The sequence below is a fragment of the Lissotriton vulgaris genome, chromosome 3_2 (assembly GCF_964263255.1).
Source record: "Lissotriton vulgaris chromosome 3_2, aLisVul1.2, whole genome shotgun sequence".
NCBI lineage: Eukaryota > Metazoa > Chordata > Amphibia > Caudata > Salamandridae > Lissotriton > Lissotriton vulgaris.
The window spans coordinates 35,862,745-35,876,577 of NC_141690.1; positions in this window are offsets into that span (position 1 = coordinate 35,862,745).

Sequence of the window (13,833 nt, forward strand, 5' to 3'; positions counted from 1 at the left end):
GGATTTTGCGGATTTTCGGGAAATTCGCAATCCGCGAGATTCGCAAATCTCCTGCAAAATCCGCAAATCCGCGAGCAGCGGATTTTGCTCGCACTGCTCGCACTGTTCGCGTGAGTTCGCGGCTTCCCAGTACAACTTCGCGCCCCGCGAATAAGTGCAAAATTGCAGAAATACGATCTAATCAAAACTGAAACTACTTACCAGGTTCAAAAGTTCAGGCTCATCATTAGTAGCCATTTCCTGTAGTGCTTGCTGAGGGGCCCCTCCAGAGTTCAGTTGCCAGTTGCAACTATTATGTGACCCTGCTCTGAACCTCAGAATAGTTACACATATGCCACAAAGGTCCTGAATTACAGCTAAGGGAGACAAGCAGGAGCCAGGCTGGCAGTTCAAATCCATTAATCAGCCCCTAATTCATTATTGTCAGTTGGGGCAGGGCAGGTGTTGTAACTAATTTTGCAACAATGAAAGCACTTAGCAAGTGCAAAAGTTCACTAATCAGGAAGCACTAAGGAAGCAGGTGCCAGCTAAAAAAATATTCTGTGACACATTAATCAGCCCCAAATTAATTCAGGTCACTTGAGGCAGGGAAGGTGTGCTTGCGTTGCCACAATAATGTACACTGACTGGACAACCAGAGGGTGCTGTGATGAAACAGAGGGTGGCATGGGTGGGCCAGAGGGTGGCATGAGTAGTCAGAGAGTGGCAGTGGTGACAGAGAGTGGCAGTGATGAAGAAGAGTGTCCCAAACAGGCTGGACACGTAGAAACAACAAGTTCGCGAAACTTGCGACCCGACAGGTAAGTTCGCAATTTGCGACATTGTACAAAACCCTCGCGAACTGGCAGAAACCCGCGCAAACACAAAAAAAAAAAAATCTGCAAATTCGCGAGAATTCGCGGATTTTGCGGATTGCGAGTTCGCAAATCCGCAAAATTCGCGAACGCGAGATTCGCAAAATTCGCCCATGCTTACGGCCTACCCTTAATCTTGGGAATCGTGGCAGGAATTTTATTTTTGCTCCTTCTGCACCGATATGGCAAGCCAATCCACAGACAAGACTCTAGCAACGATGGAAGTAACAATCCTAGCAATACGATACCGAGACCGTATCACTAAGGTACTCGGATTGGCCCGGCTAAGAGATCTGAGTACAACCTGGTTTCTTTCATTCAAACCAAATGCAAGTTGGACATCTGTCTTACACTACAATCAGCAGTACCGATGGATATCGATACTTTGCTAGGTCCAGTAACGACTCATGCATCGTGTTGTCCCCAGCGGCTACCGATTCTGATGACGGCATTCGTTGAGACTTCACCACTACAAATAGGTGGCGGTGAGGTACGCGAGGAAAGCAGCACCAATCAGGTGCAACCTTCTGTGAGCATTGCTGATCCAACCATCGATGATAGCAATCACTCAGAGAACTGCACAGTTGCAGTATTTTCAAACTTGGTCGAACTTTCACCTGACGTTGTAGACCAATTTTTTGCGGGTCTGTCTGAAATAATGTTCTCTCCAGTCAATGAGGATAACTCTGAATTTGGCCTTCAAGTTTTGAAAACAAAACTACAGAAAATATTTGGAACATATTTTTTTTTTATTTCCCCTGAAAGCGAAATTATTTTTGTCCATTTTCCAAAATATTTACTTTTTTTTAGCACATGGTACTCTGCTTAAAGTAGAACTATTCTTAGAGAACAGAGCTTTTATTTTTAGGATACTAGAGACAATACTTTACCTAGGCTCTAGCACATATACAGCATTTTGTATAAATATGTGATGAAATGGTCTTGACCTTCTTTTCTGTATTCAGAGCCATTTCATGTGTATTTTTTGCAATTCATTCAGCTGATATATGTATGCATTTATCTGAATGATGACAATGCTTGAAAAGCGTACAGTACCAACACTCATTTTCGTGTATTTACCTTATACCATTTCAAATGCGAAATATGTATTTTGGGGTGGGTCGGAAAACACACATGCATCATTAAATGTTTACTATTGCTTAGTTTTTTAGTAATGATGGACATCAATCTGTGGAGTGGGTGTCGTGTTTATATCTAGGACCCTAATTCGATATTCCCGATTTATGCCCTTGTGAGGTTATAATGAATAATATCCTGATAAAGGCATAAGAATCAGATCCATATTCAGTAATAGCCCATGCAGTACAAAGCACAGGATGGCTACTCCCATCGACTCCTAGAAAGCACAACGCGTTCTTTAAACAAACCAAGCCTCCAGCAGCCCGGTAAATCCCCCCTGCTTTTGTTTTGATTTGCACAAGAACTCCTGAAGTCCAGAAAGAACTGTTAGTTCTTAGTGATGTCTTATGTCCAACCTTACGTCAAACCAGGCACCATTCAGGTATAAAATACCAACAGTTGCCTTAAGCAAACACACGGTGGTTTGGAGCAGAGCGGCCATCTACTTGCCCGAGAGTCCAGTTGATGCGAGAGCCCACGGAAGCCGCCCCTCCCGTTTGACGCACTGAGAGAGACGCTGTCTTTTTCTCCAGCGGAGAAAATCCAGCTCCGGTGTTTCCAGCCTACTCTTGCGGGTGGCTGGGAGATCGAGTCCTGAGGAAAGCGATACCAGACCTCCCACATTCTATTACCAAGGTACGGAGCTGACTAAACCCTTAAGAGAATTCTTGATGCAGATAATTGGCAAAATAATCTTAAACCACTTGACTTAAACTGCTACTTACTAAACCCTTCCCAAGTATTAGGCTTAGGTCAGGTACACCGGGGTAGGCCTAGTTAGAAACACCAGTTGAGTATGTTAGTCAATGTATTTATGTATGTATATCTTTTATCCATTTTAAAGTATCATATGGCTAAGAAACCATATCAATGCTTCTACAGTATTATTTCATAATACTACTTTTACTGTACGCACTTTACTTTATGATAAGTATTGCAATTGTGGCAATTCATTTCTCTTGCATGAGAAAGAAGACTACTCAATAAATAACACCTTTTATTGAAAACGCCAGTCTCTCTATTTCTCTGCACTCTGGTGAAAATAAGTATGCACGGTTGACTGAGTAAAATAGCTGTCTATTGTTTTCACACGACTCTACAGATACACTCTTATTCTGAGGGAGCAAAGTTGTCATGTTTATGCGGTTGTTGGAAACTGAATCCCTTCTTGTCTGAGCCAGGGAAGTTTATCCCTCCCTTTTCATTCAAGAAAGTTTCCAGTGACCTCTGAGCTAGCTGGTGCAAACCTAAATTAAGTTTAACATAGTCAGTAGAGACCTAGATGATCTCAGTCCTACGTCTACACTGCTGTTTATGTTATTCCAATGCGCAGAGGCTATTGGGAAAATAGGAACTACACTACACCACGTGCCGGCGGAAGGTCCTGGGGTGAGGTCTGAGAGCTCGGAAGGCTCCTGAGATTAATGCTGGCTGCCGCATCACAGGCACACAGCGTCCAGCCTGAGGCCAAGCACTGTGGAGTGCTCTGTATACTACTAACACAGTAATCTGACAGGTACCAACAGTGGAAAAGTGTTTTTGGGACCATAGTGGGTAATGTTAGAACTGTGTCGGAGAGCGGAGATAAAGGTACTGCCTTCGACAAGTGCAACCCACTCTACGCCCCAACAGTCGAACAGTGTCTTGATCCCACAATGGATGATGTCCAATATTACCTGGTGCTTGCTAAATCCCCCCTGCTTTTGTTTTGATTTGCACAAGAACTCCTGAAGTCCAGAAAGAACTGTTAGTTCTTAGTGATGTCTTATGTCCAACCTTACGTCAAACCAGGCACCATTCAGGTATAAAATACCAACAGTTGCCTTAAGCAAACACACGGTGGTTTGGAGCAGAGCGGCCATCTACTTGCCCGAGAGTCCAGTTGATGCGAGAGCCCACGGAAGCCGCCCCTCCCGTTTGACGCACTGAGAGAGACGCTGTCTTTTTCTCCAGCGGAGAAAATCCAGCTCCGGTGTTTCCAGCCTACTCTTGCGGGTGGCTGGGAGATCGAGTCCTGAGGAAAGCGATACCAGACCTCCCACATTCTATTACCAAGGTACGGAGCTGACTAAACCCTTAAGAGAATTCTTGATGCAGATAATTGGCAAAATAATCTTAAACCACTTGACTTAAACTGCTACTTACTAAACCCTTCCCAAGTATTAGGCTTAGGTCAGGTACACCGGGGTAGGCCTAGTTAGAAACACCAGTTGAGTATGTTAGTCAATGTATTTATGTATGTATATCTTTTATCCATTTTAAAGTATCATATGGCTAAGAAACCATATCAATGCTTCTACAGTATTATTTCATAATACTACTTTTACTGTACGCACTTTACTTTATGATAAGTATTGCAATTGTGGCAATTCATTTCTCTTGCATGAGAAAGAAGACTACTCAATAAATAACACCTTTTATTGAAAACGCCAGTCTCTCTATTTCTCTGCACTCTGGTGAAAATAAGTATGCACGGTTGACTGAGTAAAATAGCTGTCTATTGTTTTCACACGACTCTACAGATACACTCTTATTCTGAGGGAGCAAAGTTGTCATGTTTATGCGGTTGTTGGAAACTGAATCCCTTCTTGTCTGAGCCAGGGAAGTTTATCCCTCCCTTTTCATTCAAGAAAGTTTCCAGTGACCTCTGAGCTAGCTGGTGCAAACCTAAATTAAGTTTAACATAGTCAGTAGAGACCTAGATGATCTCAGTCCTACGTCTACACTGCTGTTTATGTTATTCCAATGCGCAGAGGCTATTGGGAAAATAGGAACTACACTACACCACGTGCCGGCGGAAGGTCCTGGGGTGAGGTCTGAGAGCTCGGAAGGCTCCTGAGATTAATGCTGGCTGCCGCATCACAGGCACACAGCGTCCAGCCTGAGGCCAAGCACTGTGGAGTGCTCTGTATACTACTAACACAGTAATCTGACAGGTACCAACAGTGGAAAAGTGTTTTTGGGACCATAGTGGGTAATGTTAGAACTGTGTCGGAGAGCGGAGATAAAGGTACTGCCTTCGACAAGTGCAACCCACTCTACGCCCCAACAGTCGAACAGTGTCTTGATCCCACAATGGATGATGTCCAATATTACCTGGTGCTTGCTTTTCACAAAGCTCCCTCTGTTGAGGTGCATCAGACTCTGTGATTCTGTAGTTAACTGTTGCATATGATTATTGGGCTTGGTTGACTGCAGTCGCTGGCCTACACGGAGGTACAGCAGGTCCAAACAGTGAAACAGGGTCTTAATTATATGAATGAGGATGTGGGAAGTTAAAGTTTGTGATGAGGTGCAAGCAACTGTAGGTCCCAACAGTGGATTAGTGTCTTGATCTCACAATTGACAATGTTAGAACTGTATCTGAGAATGGAGATGGAGGAACTCCCTTCGACCAGCTGCAACCAAATCTCGGTCCCAACAGTGGAACGGTGTCTTGATCCCACAATGGATGATGCTAGAACTGCATCTGAGACTGGAGATGAAGGTACTCCCTTCAACTAGGTATAAGAAAGTCTAGGTCGCAACAGTGGAACGGTGTCTTGATCCCATAATGGACGATGTTAAAACTGTATCTGAGAGTGGAGATGGAGGTACTCCATTCGAGCAGCTGCCACCAACTCTAGGCCCAAACAGTTGAATGGTGTCTTGATCCTATAATAGACGATGTTAGAACTGTATCTTAAAGTGGAGATGGAGGTAGTCCCTTTGCCCAGGTGCAATCAGTTGTAGGTCCCAACAGTGGAACGGTGTTTTGATCCCACAATGGATGATGTTAGAACTGCATCTGAGACTAGAGATGAAGGTACTCCGTTCGACTAGGTGTAAGAAACTCTAGGTCTCAACAGTGGAACGGTGTGTTGATCACACAATGGATGATATCTGATATTACCTGTTGCTGGTTTCTAACAGAACTCACTCTGTTGAGGTGCATCAGACTATGTGCTTCAGTCGTTAACTGCTGCACATGGTTATTGGGCTTAGTTGACTGCTATCGCTGGAATACACAGCGGTACAGCAAGTCCAAACAGTGAAACGGGGTCTTAATTCTATGATTGAAGATGTCAGAAGTTAAAATTTGTGATGATTTCTGTGTACTCTCTCCAATGAGGTGCAAGCAACTCTAGTTCCCAACAGTGGAACACTGTCTTGATCCCACAATTGACAATGCTAGAACTGTATCTGAGAATGGAGATGGAGAAACACCCTTCGACCAGCTGCAACCAACTCTAGGTCCCAACAGTGGAACTGTATCTTGACCCCACAATGAATGATGTTAGAACTGTATCCGAGAGTGGAGATGGAGGTACTCCCTTCGACCAGCTGCAACAAGCTGTAGGTCCCAACAGTGGAATAGTGTCTTGATCCCACAATGGATGATGTTGTTAGAACTGCAACTGCAACTGCATCTGAGAGTGGAGATGAAGGTAGTCCGTTCGATCAGCTGTAACCAACTCTAGGTCCCAACAGTGGAAGGGTGTCTTGATCCCACAATGGACGATGTCCGATATTACCTGCTGCTTGCTTTTCTCAGAAGCTTCCATAGCTAACTGATGGACATGATTATTGGGCTTGGTTGACAGTAGTCGATGGAGTATACTGTGGTACAGTTGGTGCGAACAGTAAAATGGGGTCTTGATTGTATGATTGAGGATGTCAAAGGTTAAAGTTTGGGATAATTTCTGTGTACCCTGACAGGGAGCAACCAACTCCGTGCTTTTGAATCGAACTGTATGTGGCTGTGAGGTGTTAATGACCACTGCATCTGTTCTAGTCTGTGGTTCGCAGAGTTCAAAATTTAGATTGAGTGGTGATTGTTTAATTACAGAATCCAGTAATTAAGTAATTAGAACATCTATTTAATCATACACAATATTGTTTTATCAGAACGTTGGAATTTTGGGAGCGCCCTTGAAAACAATGCAGTAGCTCCATTTTTATAATGTCTTGTATAGTCCTGGAGCTGCAACATTGCAAAGTTTTTTTGTTCAGAGCTCTGGCTGCGAAAAAAAGCTTCTGGGATCCTGAAGGGATTCCAAACCCCTTGCGCTCTCTTAAGGCTTTGCTTTATTTGTTAGAACATTCTATCCTCCAGCTGCAGAATGTTCAAATAGCCTTATAGCCCTTTGCAGCTGGGCTATAGTGGCTATTAAAGTCCCTCTCCCTTGTTAAAGGCCCTCGCCTTCAGCTAAGGCCTTTAATGCTGGAGAGAGATTTTAATGGCCGGTATAGCCTGCTACGGCGGGCTATAAGGCAATTGTATACTTGGTTGAATACGTTTTTTTAGATGAGTTATAGGTTTAGTACAATGACCAAATTCATCTTGAAAGTCAAAAGGATCAATGAATAGAGTAGACTGTGGACAGATGAAATCCCAATTCGAATTGTTTTTATTTATTTATTGAAGAGTTGTATGTAATGTTGGTTGTTTTATTTTGTAAAAAGGGAGTGAGAAAAAGTATTTATGTTTGTGTGTGTGAGTACTGCCTTCAAGTAACAATGCAGACAGTAGTGTTCACAATTCAGATCGAGTCGCTATTGTAGATGATGCAGTCCTGTAAGAGAAGTGATTGCTGTAGTTTGCTCTGTCTGCACCACTTATACGCATCATTGCAGGCTCTGCACACGTTATTGCAAACTGTAGAGCTCAAGTCAATGCCATGTGGCTGTGGGCAGTTGCTGAACACTCTCTCTGGCCTGTACTGCAGAATTCAGTATTCACATTTGCAATTGAGTCAGTTTTGTTAGCTGATGCAGTCCTGTAGGAAAAAACATTGCTCCAGTGTGCGCTGTCTGCACCACTCATACGCGGGAAACAACCTTTACAATGCAACTTTTACAACGCACTACCATTACAACAAAACTTTTACAACGCAACATCCATTACAACGCATGCATTTACAACGCAACCATTACAACGCATAGCATTACAACACATAGTACCCTTAGACTATCCAACACTTACCCTACTGTTGCACCCCCTGGAGCTAGAATAGTAATTTTTACCCCTACACTATCCAACACTTACCCTACTGTTGCACCCCCTGGAGTTAGAATAGGAATTTTAACCCTTACACTATCCAACACTTACCCTACTGTTGCACCCCCTGGAGTTAGAATAGTAATTTTTACCCCTACACTATCCAATACTTACCTTATATGCAATGTAATGTTATGTGTTGTAATGGTATGCAATGTAAATGTAGTATGCGTTGTAGTGGAATGCGTTGTAAAGGTAGTTTCAAAGTATTCGTTGTAATGTTATGCATTGTAATGGAATGCGTTGTAATGGATGTTGCGGTGTAAAACATGAGTTGTAAAGGTAGGCGTTGTAAAAGTATGTGTTGTAACATCATACATCCCTCATAACCATCACTGCAGGCTTTGCACATATTTTTTTTGCTTCACATATTGCAAACTGTAGAACTCAAGTCAATGCTATGTGGCTGTGGGCCTTTGCTGACTGCTCTCTCTGGCCTACACAGCAGAAAGCAGTGTTCATAATTGAGATCGAGTTGCTATTGTAGATGAGGTAGTCCTGTAGTAAAATACATTGCTGCAGTGGGTACTGCCTGCACCACTCATACGCATCATTGCAGGGTCTGCAAATGTTTTTTTTTGCTTTGCATATTGCAAACTGTAGAGCTCAAGTCAGTGCCACGTGGCTGTGGGCCCTTGCTGGAAGCTGTCTCTGGTCTCTGCTGCAGACTTTAGTGTTAACATTTGACATTGAGCCGGTATTGTAGATGATGCACTCCTGTAGGAAAAGACATTGCTCTAGTGCACTCTGTCTGCACCACTCATATGTATCATTGCAGACTCTGCAAATGTTTTTTTTCTTTGCGTATTGCAAACTGTAGAGCTCAAATCAATGCCATGTGGCTGTGGGCTCTTGCTGACTACTCTCTCAGGCTTACACTGCAGATAGCGGTGTTCACAATTGAGATTGAGTTGATATTGTAGATAAGGTAGTCTTGTAGGAAAAGACATTGCTCCAGTGCGTACTGTGTGCACCACTTATATGTATCAATGCAGGCTCTGCAGACATTTTTATTTGCTTTCCGTATTGAAAACTATAGAGCTCAAGTCAATGCTAAGTGGCTGTGGGCCCTTGCTGAACGGTCTTTCTGGCTATACTGCAGGCTTCAGTGTTCACATTTGACAATGAGTCAGTATTCCAGTAGTAAAATGAGAATTGCGATTCTCCTAATAACATGACCAGAGAATCTGGATTTCATTTAAGACACGGAGGCTAACTTTATGGCTCTTTTAAATGCGGCTCACAAACAGATAAGTTGTCTTGCTTACTCTTCTGACGCTGTCTTTGTTATTACTGATATTCATTATATTTGATGAATTATTAGATAGTATGTTTACCTATTGTTGCTCATGTATACTGTTTACTTGGTTAGAACCCTTTATGCGACTGTAACTGAAGCTACTTGCTCTTTCACGATCCTTTTACAGGTTACCTCTCCCTTAACCCTTCCCCTTATGACTACCAATTTATGGTAGTATTCACCCCACCTCTGCCCTCTTCTCCTCACCCATGTCCAACCTTTCTTAACTGTTTAGTTTTCCGCAAATTCGAATCGCTCATTCCGCGATCAAATAAACAAAATAATCGGATCCTGGCACACGCTTGGACGTGCAAGCTTTGGGGCTCAAAAAACGACCCTGGATACCTATGGATCCATAACTCAATACCATAGACGCGCTCGCTCTTCAACCGCAAACACGTCCGCTTTCCTCATTAACACGCATCCAGAGGAATGGCCCTCTGCAGCGGCGGCACGACGCGCCCTGCCCTCTAAGGGTCATTCCTCTGTTCATCGAAGATTTACTAGCTCGAGCACGTCACTTGCTATTCCGAGCAATTTAGACGCGATGAACAGCTGTTTTTCTTACTCCTTAATTGATTACTCCTTCCCTGCCCATTTCCGGGGCAAAATTGTCTCGAGGTCTAATGAATAATATTTGTGCACTCTGTATATAACCATAAACATAAGATATATTTTAAATTTATATTTTTATATTAATAATTGGCCTAGATTTAAATAACAATTTGCCCTAGGTTAGACAATTTAATTTTACTCAATTTAAGACTGTAAGTCAATAGTTATGTACATACTAACAATGTATTCATAATATAAATTTAGATACTTTATCCAAACAGACATAAATTGGCTCGATGTCTGACATGGATTCAGATGACGCCGTTGCTAGCTCTCCTAGCCACACTAGTGATTCTTTTCAAAACTTTCTGAAGAAAGAGATGAGGTCATGTATGCTGGACACACTTAAAGAGGTGATGTTGCATAAAAGACCACTGATTAATGATGGCGACACTCCTCGTGACCCACAATCTGCATACTCCTAAGCTCATAAGAAAGTCAAACACCATGAAGGCACTACTGAAGGTCTTACTACCCCACTTGACCTGGGAGGTCCTAGCACCTTGCGCACTTTTGGAGGCCATGGCGCCTCGAGAGATATTGGTGCCCCTCGCGACACAAAGAGGATGGGTGTCCCTAGCGGCACAGTTTTGGCAGCTGCCCTCAGCGGCACAATTGATGATAGTGCACGTGTTGACTCAGACTCATACTCTGATGAAGAAGAAGTCTATAATGAGCCTTACGATGAGTTCGTACTTGACCTTAATGACAATGATTGCATTCGGTAGCGAACTGGCACCATTTCGACATGGATCTTAATGCCCTTTCTGAGGCTGACTCTTCCCCTTCCTCCAAAGACGCAATTCTTGATCCCCTGGGTGGTGAGATGTTCTGCCCTAACAACATCTCCCATCCTAACAGTACTAGATGGTTCCCGCAGGACCATGTCGCTAAGTTCGTTACCAAATGGCTAAGGAACTCTCTTGAGAGAGAAACACGCAATACCATGCGGTCAGAATGCCCTGGGCCATGTATCGAAGACAAGGTCTGCCAGACCCCTAATCTCCGACTCTGACCTCATAAAAATTGTATTCAAATTGGGAAAGGATCCCAGGAAAGGTCTTGAAAGGGCCCTTAAGGCATGTCAAGATCGCCTTCTTGACGTCCTCGGCCCACTTACTAGAATCCTCGACTTGGCAGGGGAATCCCATATTTCAAATTCACCCCTTGACATTAAACAAAATTGGGCCTGGAGTCAGAGGGCGATTGTACTTCTAGGTCACGCTAACTCTGGTCTCAATATCGAGAGAAGGAAGACTATCCTTAACATGATCAACCCCAAACTAGGTGATCTTGCAGAGAAAGAACCTTCAAGTAAACCTAAAAGTCTCCTCTTCGGAGATGAAATGATTAAGACCATCAGAAAGTTTGTTGCAACTTTCACCGCTCTGGATAAAGCCCAGAATAATATGAGACGCGTCTTCCCATCAAACCTTTTTGGACAGACCGGAAGAAGGGGCCGCTCTTCCGGCCGCAGAAACTTCGGGCCCTTCCCATCCAGTAGAGGAAGAGGTGCCACTGGTAGAGGCTTCTACCCCTCCAACACACAATTTTATCCACAGAAGTTCCCGTGGCAGAGGCTTCCTTCCCCATGGAGCTTCAAGCAACAACACTCAAAGTAAGTGCTTTTACTTCTCCTTCCCCTCCCAGGGTCGGGGGGAGACTCAAGCACTTCTATCATGTTTGGAAAAGATTTACGCAAGACCCGTGGATCCTCGAGAAAGTCCGGGGATTCAAAATAGACTTTATAGACATCCCATTTCAGACCATTACACCCAGACCTCTGGATCTTCCCTTAGAACATCTAGCAATTGTCAAAGAGGAAGTTTCCTCTATGCTCCAGAAAGGCGACATTATCACGATACCTTGGTCTCAAAGAAAGTTTGTAAGTACCCTCTTCTTAGTCATAAAGAAGGACAAAGGTTGGAGACCGGTGATAAAGTCAATTGAAGGCGCATTCCATAATGTGGCTCTGATAAATTCCTACCAAAAAATGAAGAAAGACATTTCAAACTACTGTTTTGAGCGATATTGTTTATTTAATACACTGTAAATACACAAACACTTTGTCACGTTGCGCCGTCCTTGTTGATCACTATTGTCACTTGTGTCGCCACTTTCTGTGTCACCTACACACCTAAAGCATGAAGTGCAATTCGGGTTGTTTTACAATTGATTCTATACAGTGCTGCTACAACTGTTTATAATGCTTACTTTAATTTTATGATGCCTCGAGCACATTCCTAAACATCAACTTTTTGAGTCTCCTAATGCTTGATGCATACATATTTAATTTAAGTATGGGCTAATTTGGCGGATTCGCGGTCCGCAAATTCATATGAAATGGCAAAAAAATCCGCAAGTTCGGGGATTTTCCGGCAAACTCGCGGATTTTTTGGCCATTTTGTGACACGTGTACCTGTAAATTTGCCACCACGCCAAAAGGCGCAGAGGTCCCTCGAGTTACATTGGATGTAATCCATCAAGGATTACATTAAATTGTAGGCGGTAGATATGGGGAGGAAGCACACCTGCATATCCTCGACCATGCTCACTAGTTGTTTGGGCGCCGAGGTCCCTCGAGGGAGCTGTCCATCATAGTGAGGAAAGGGCGGGAAAACGTTGAATACTAGTGTGTGTGTGTGGCGGGGCCAAATGGGTGGGGCTTCCATGCGAGTTCACATGCCTCTTGTAAGGGTCAGAGACCGATCAGAGCAACAGATAAGAAGGAAGCAGCCTCCTGGTCACAGCAGTACACAGGGATTGCACTTGAGAAACTCGGGGATGCAAAGAACTCCAATAAGGATTACATCCAATTGCAGGCGGTAGATATGGGGAGGAAGCACACCTGCCTATCCTCGACCATGCTCACTTGTTGTTTGGGCGCCGTGGTCCCTCGAGGAAGCTGTCCATCATTGTGAGGAAAGGGCGGGAAAACGTTGCATACCCTAGTGTGTGTGTGGCGGACCCAAACAGGTGGGGCTTCCATGCGAGTTCACATGCCTCTTGTAAGGGTCAGAGACCGATCAGAGCAGCAGATAAGAAGGAAGCAGCCTCCTGGTCACAGCAGTACACGGGGATTGCGCTTGAGAAACTTGTGGATGCAAAGACCTCCAATAAGGATTACATCCAATTGTGGGCGGTATATATGGGGAGGAAGCACACCTGCCTAGCCTCGACCATGCTCACTAGTTGTTTGGGCGCCAAGCTCCCTCGAGTGTGCTGTCCATCATAGTGAGGACAGGGAGGGAAAACGTTGCATACCCTAGTGTGTGTGTGGCGGGGCCAAACAGGTGGGGCTTCCATGCGAGTTCACATGCCTCTTGTAAGGATCTGAGACCGATCAGAGCAGCAGATGAGAAGGAAGCAGCCTCCTGGTCACAGCAGTACACGGGGATTGCGCTTGAGAAACTCATGGATGCAAAGACCTCAATCAAGGATTACATCCAATTGTAGGCCGTAGATATGGGGTGGAAGCACATCTGCCTAGCCTCAACCGTGCTCACTAGTTGTTTGGGCTGATTATAATGCGTTACTGAATTTGAGCTTAAACTCGACCACCTGCTTTATTTATATCTGTAAGTGCTTCCTGTTGAGGTTTAATTTTTGTGACAGGCGCATCGTGCCAGAATGAATCCTGCCTGCATATATTTATCCACGAAGATGCCATCCTCTACTTCAAAAAAATGCAAAAAAAATAAAAATCCGCCCGCAAGTGGATTTGCAAATTTTTGGCAATTTCGCGCGATTCGCGGATCGCGAAATTGCGGAAAATCCGCAAAATCAGTGAGTGGACCGGATTTTGCTCCCACCCTTAGTTTAATTGTCTTCCTGAATAATACCAGTTGAGATATTGTTTGCTAATTCTCATTTAGCCACCCTAA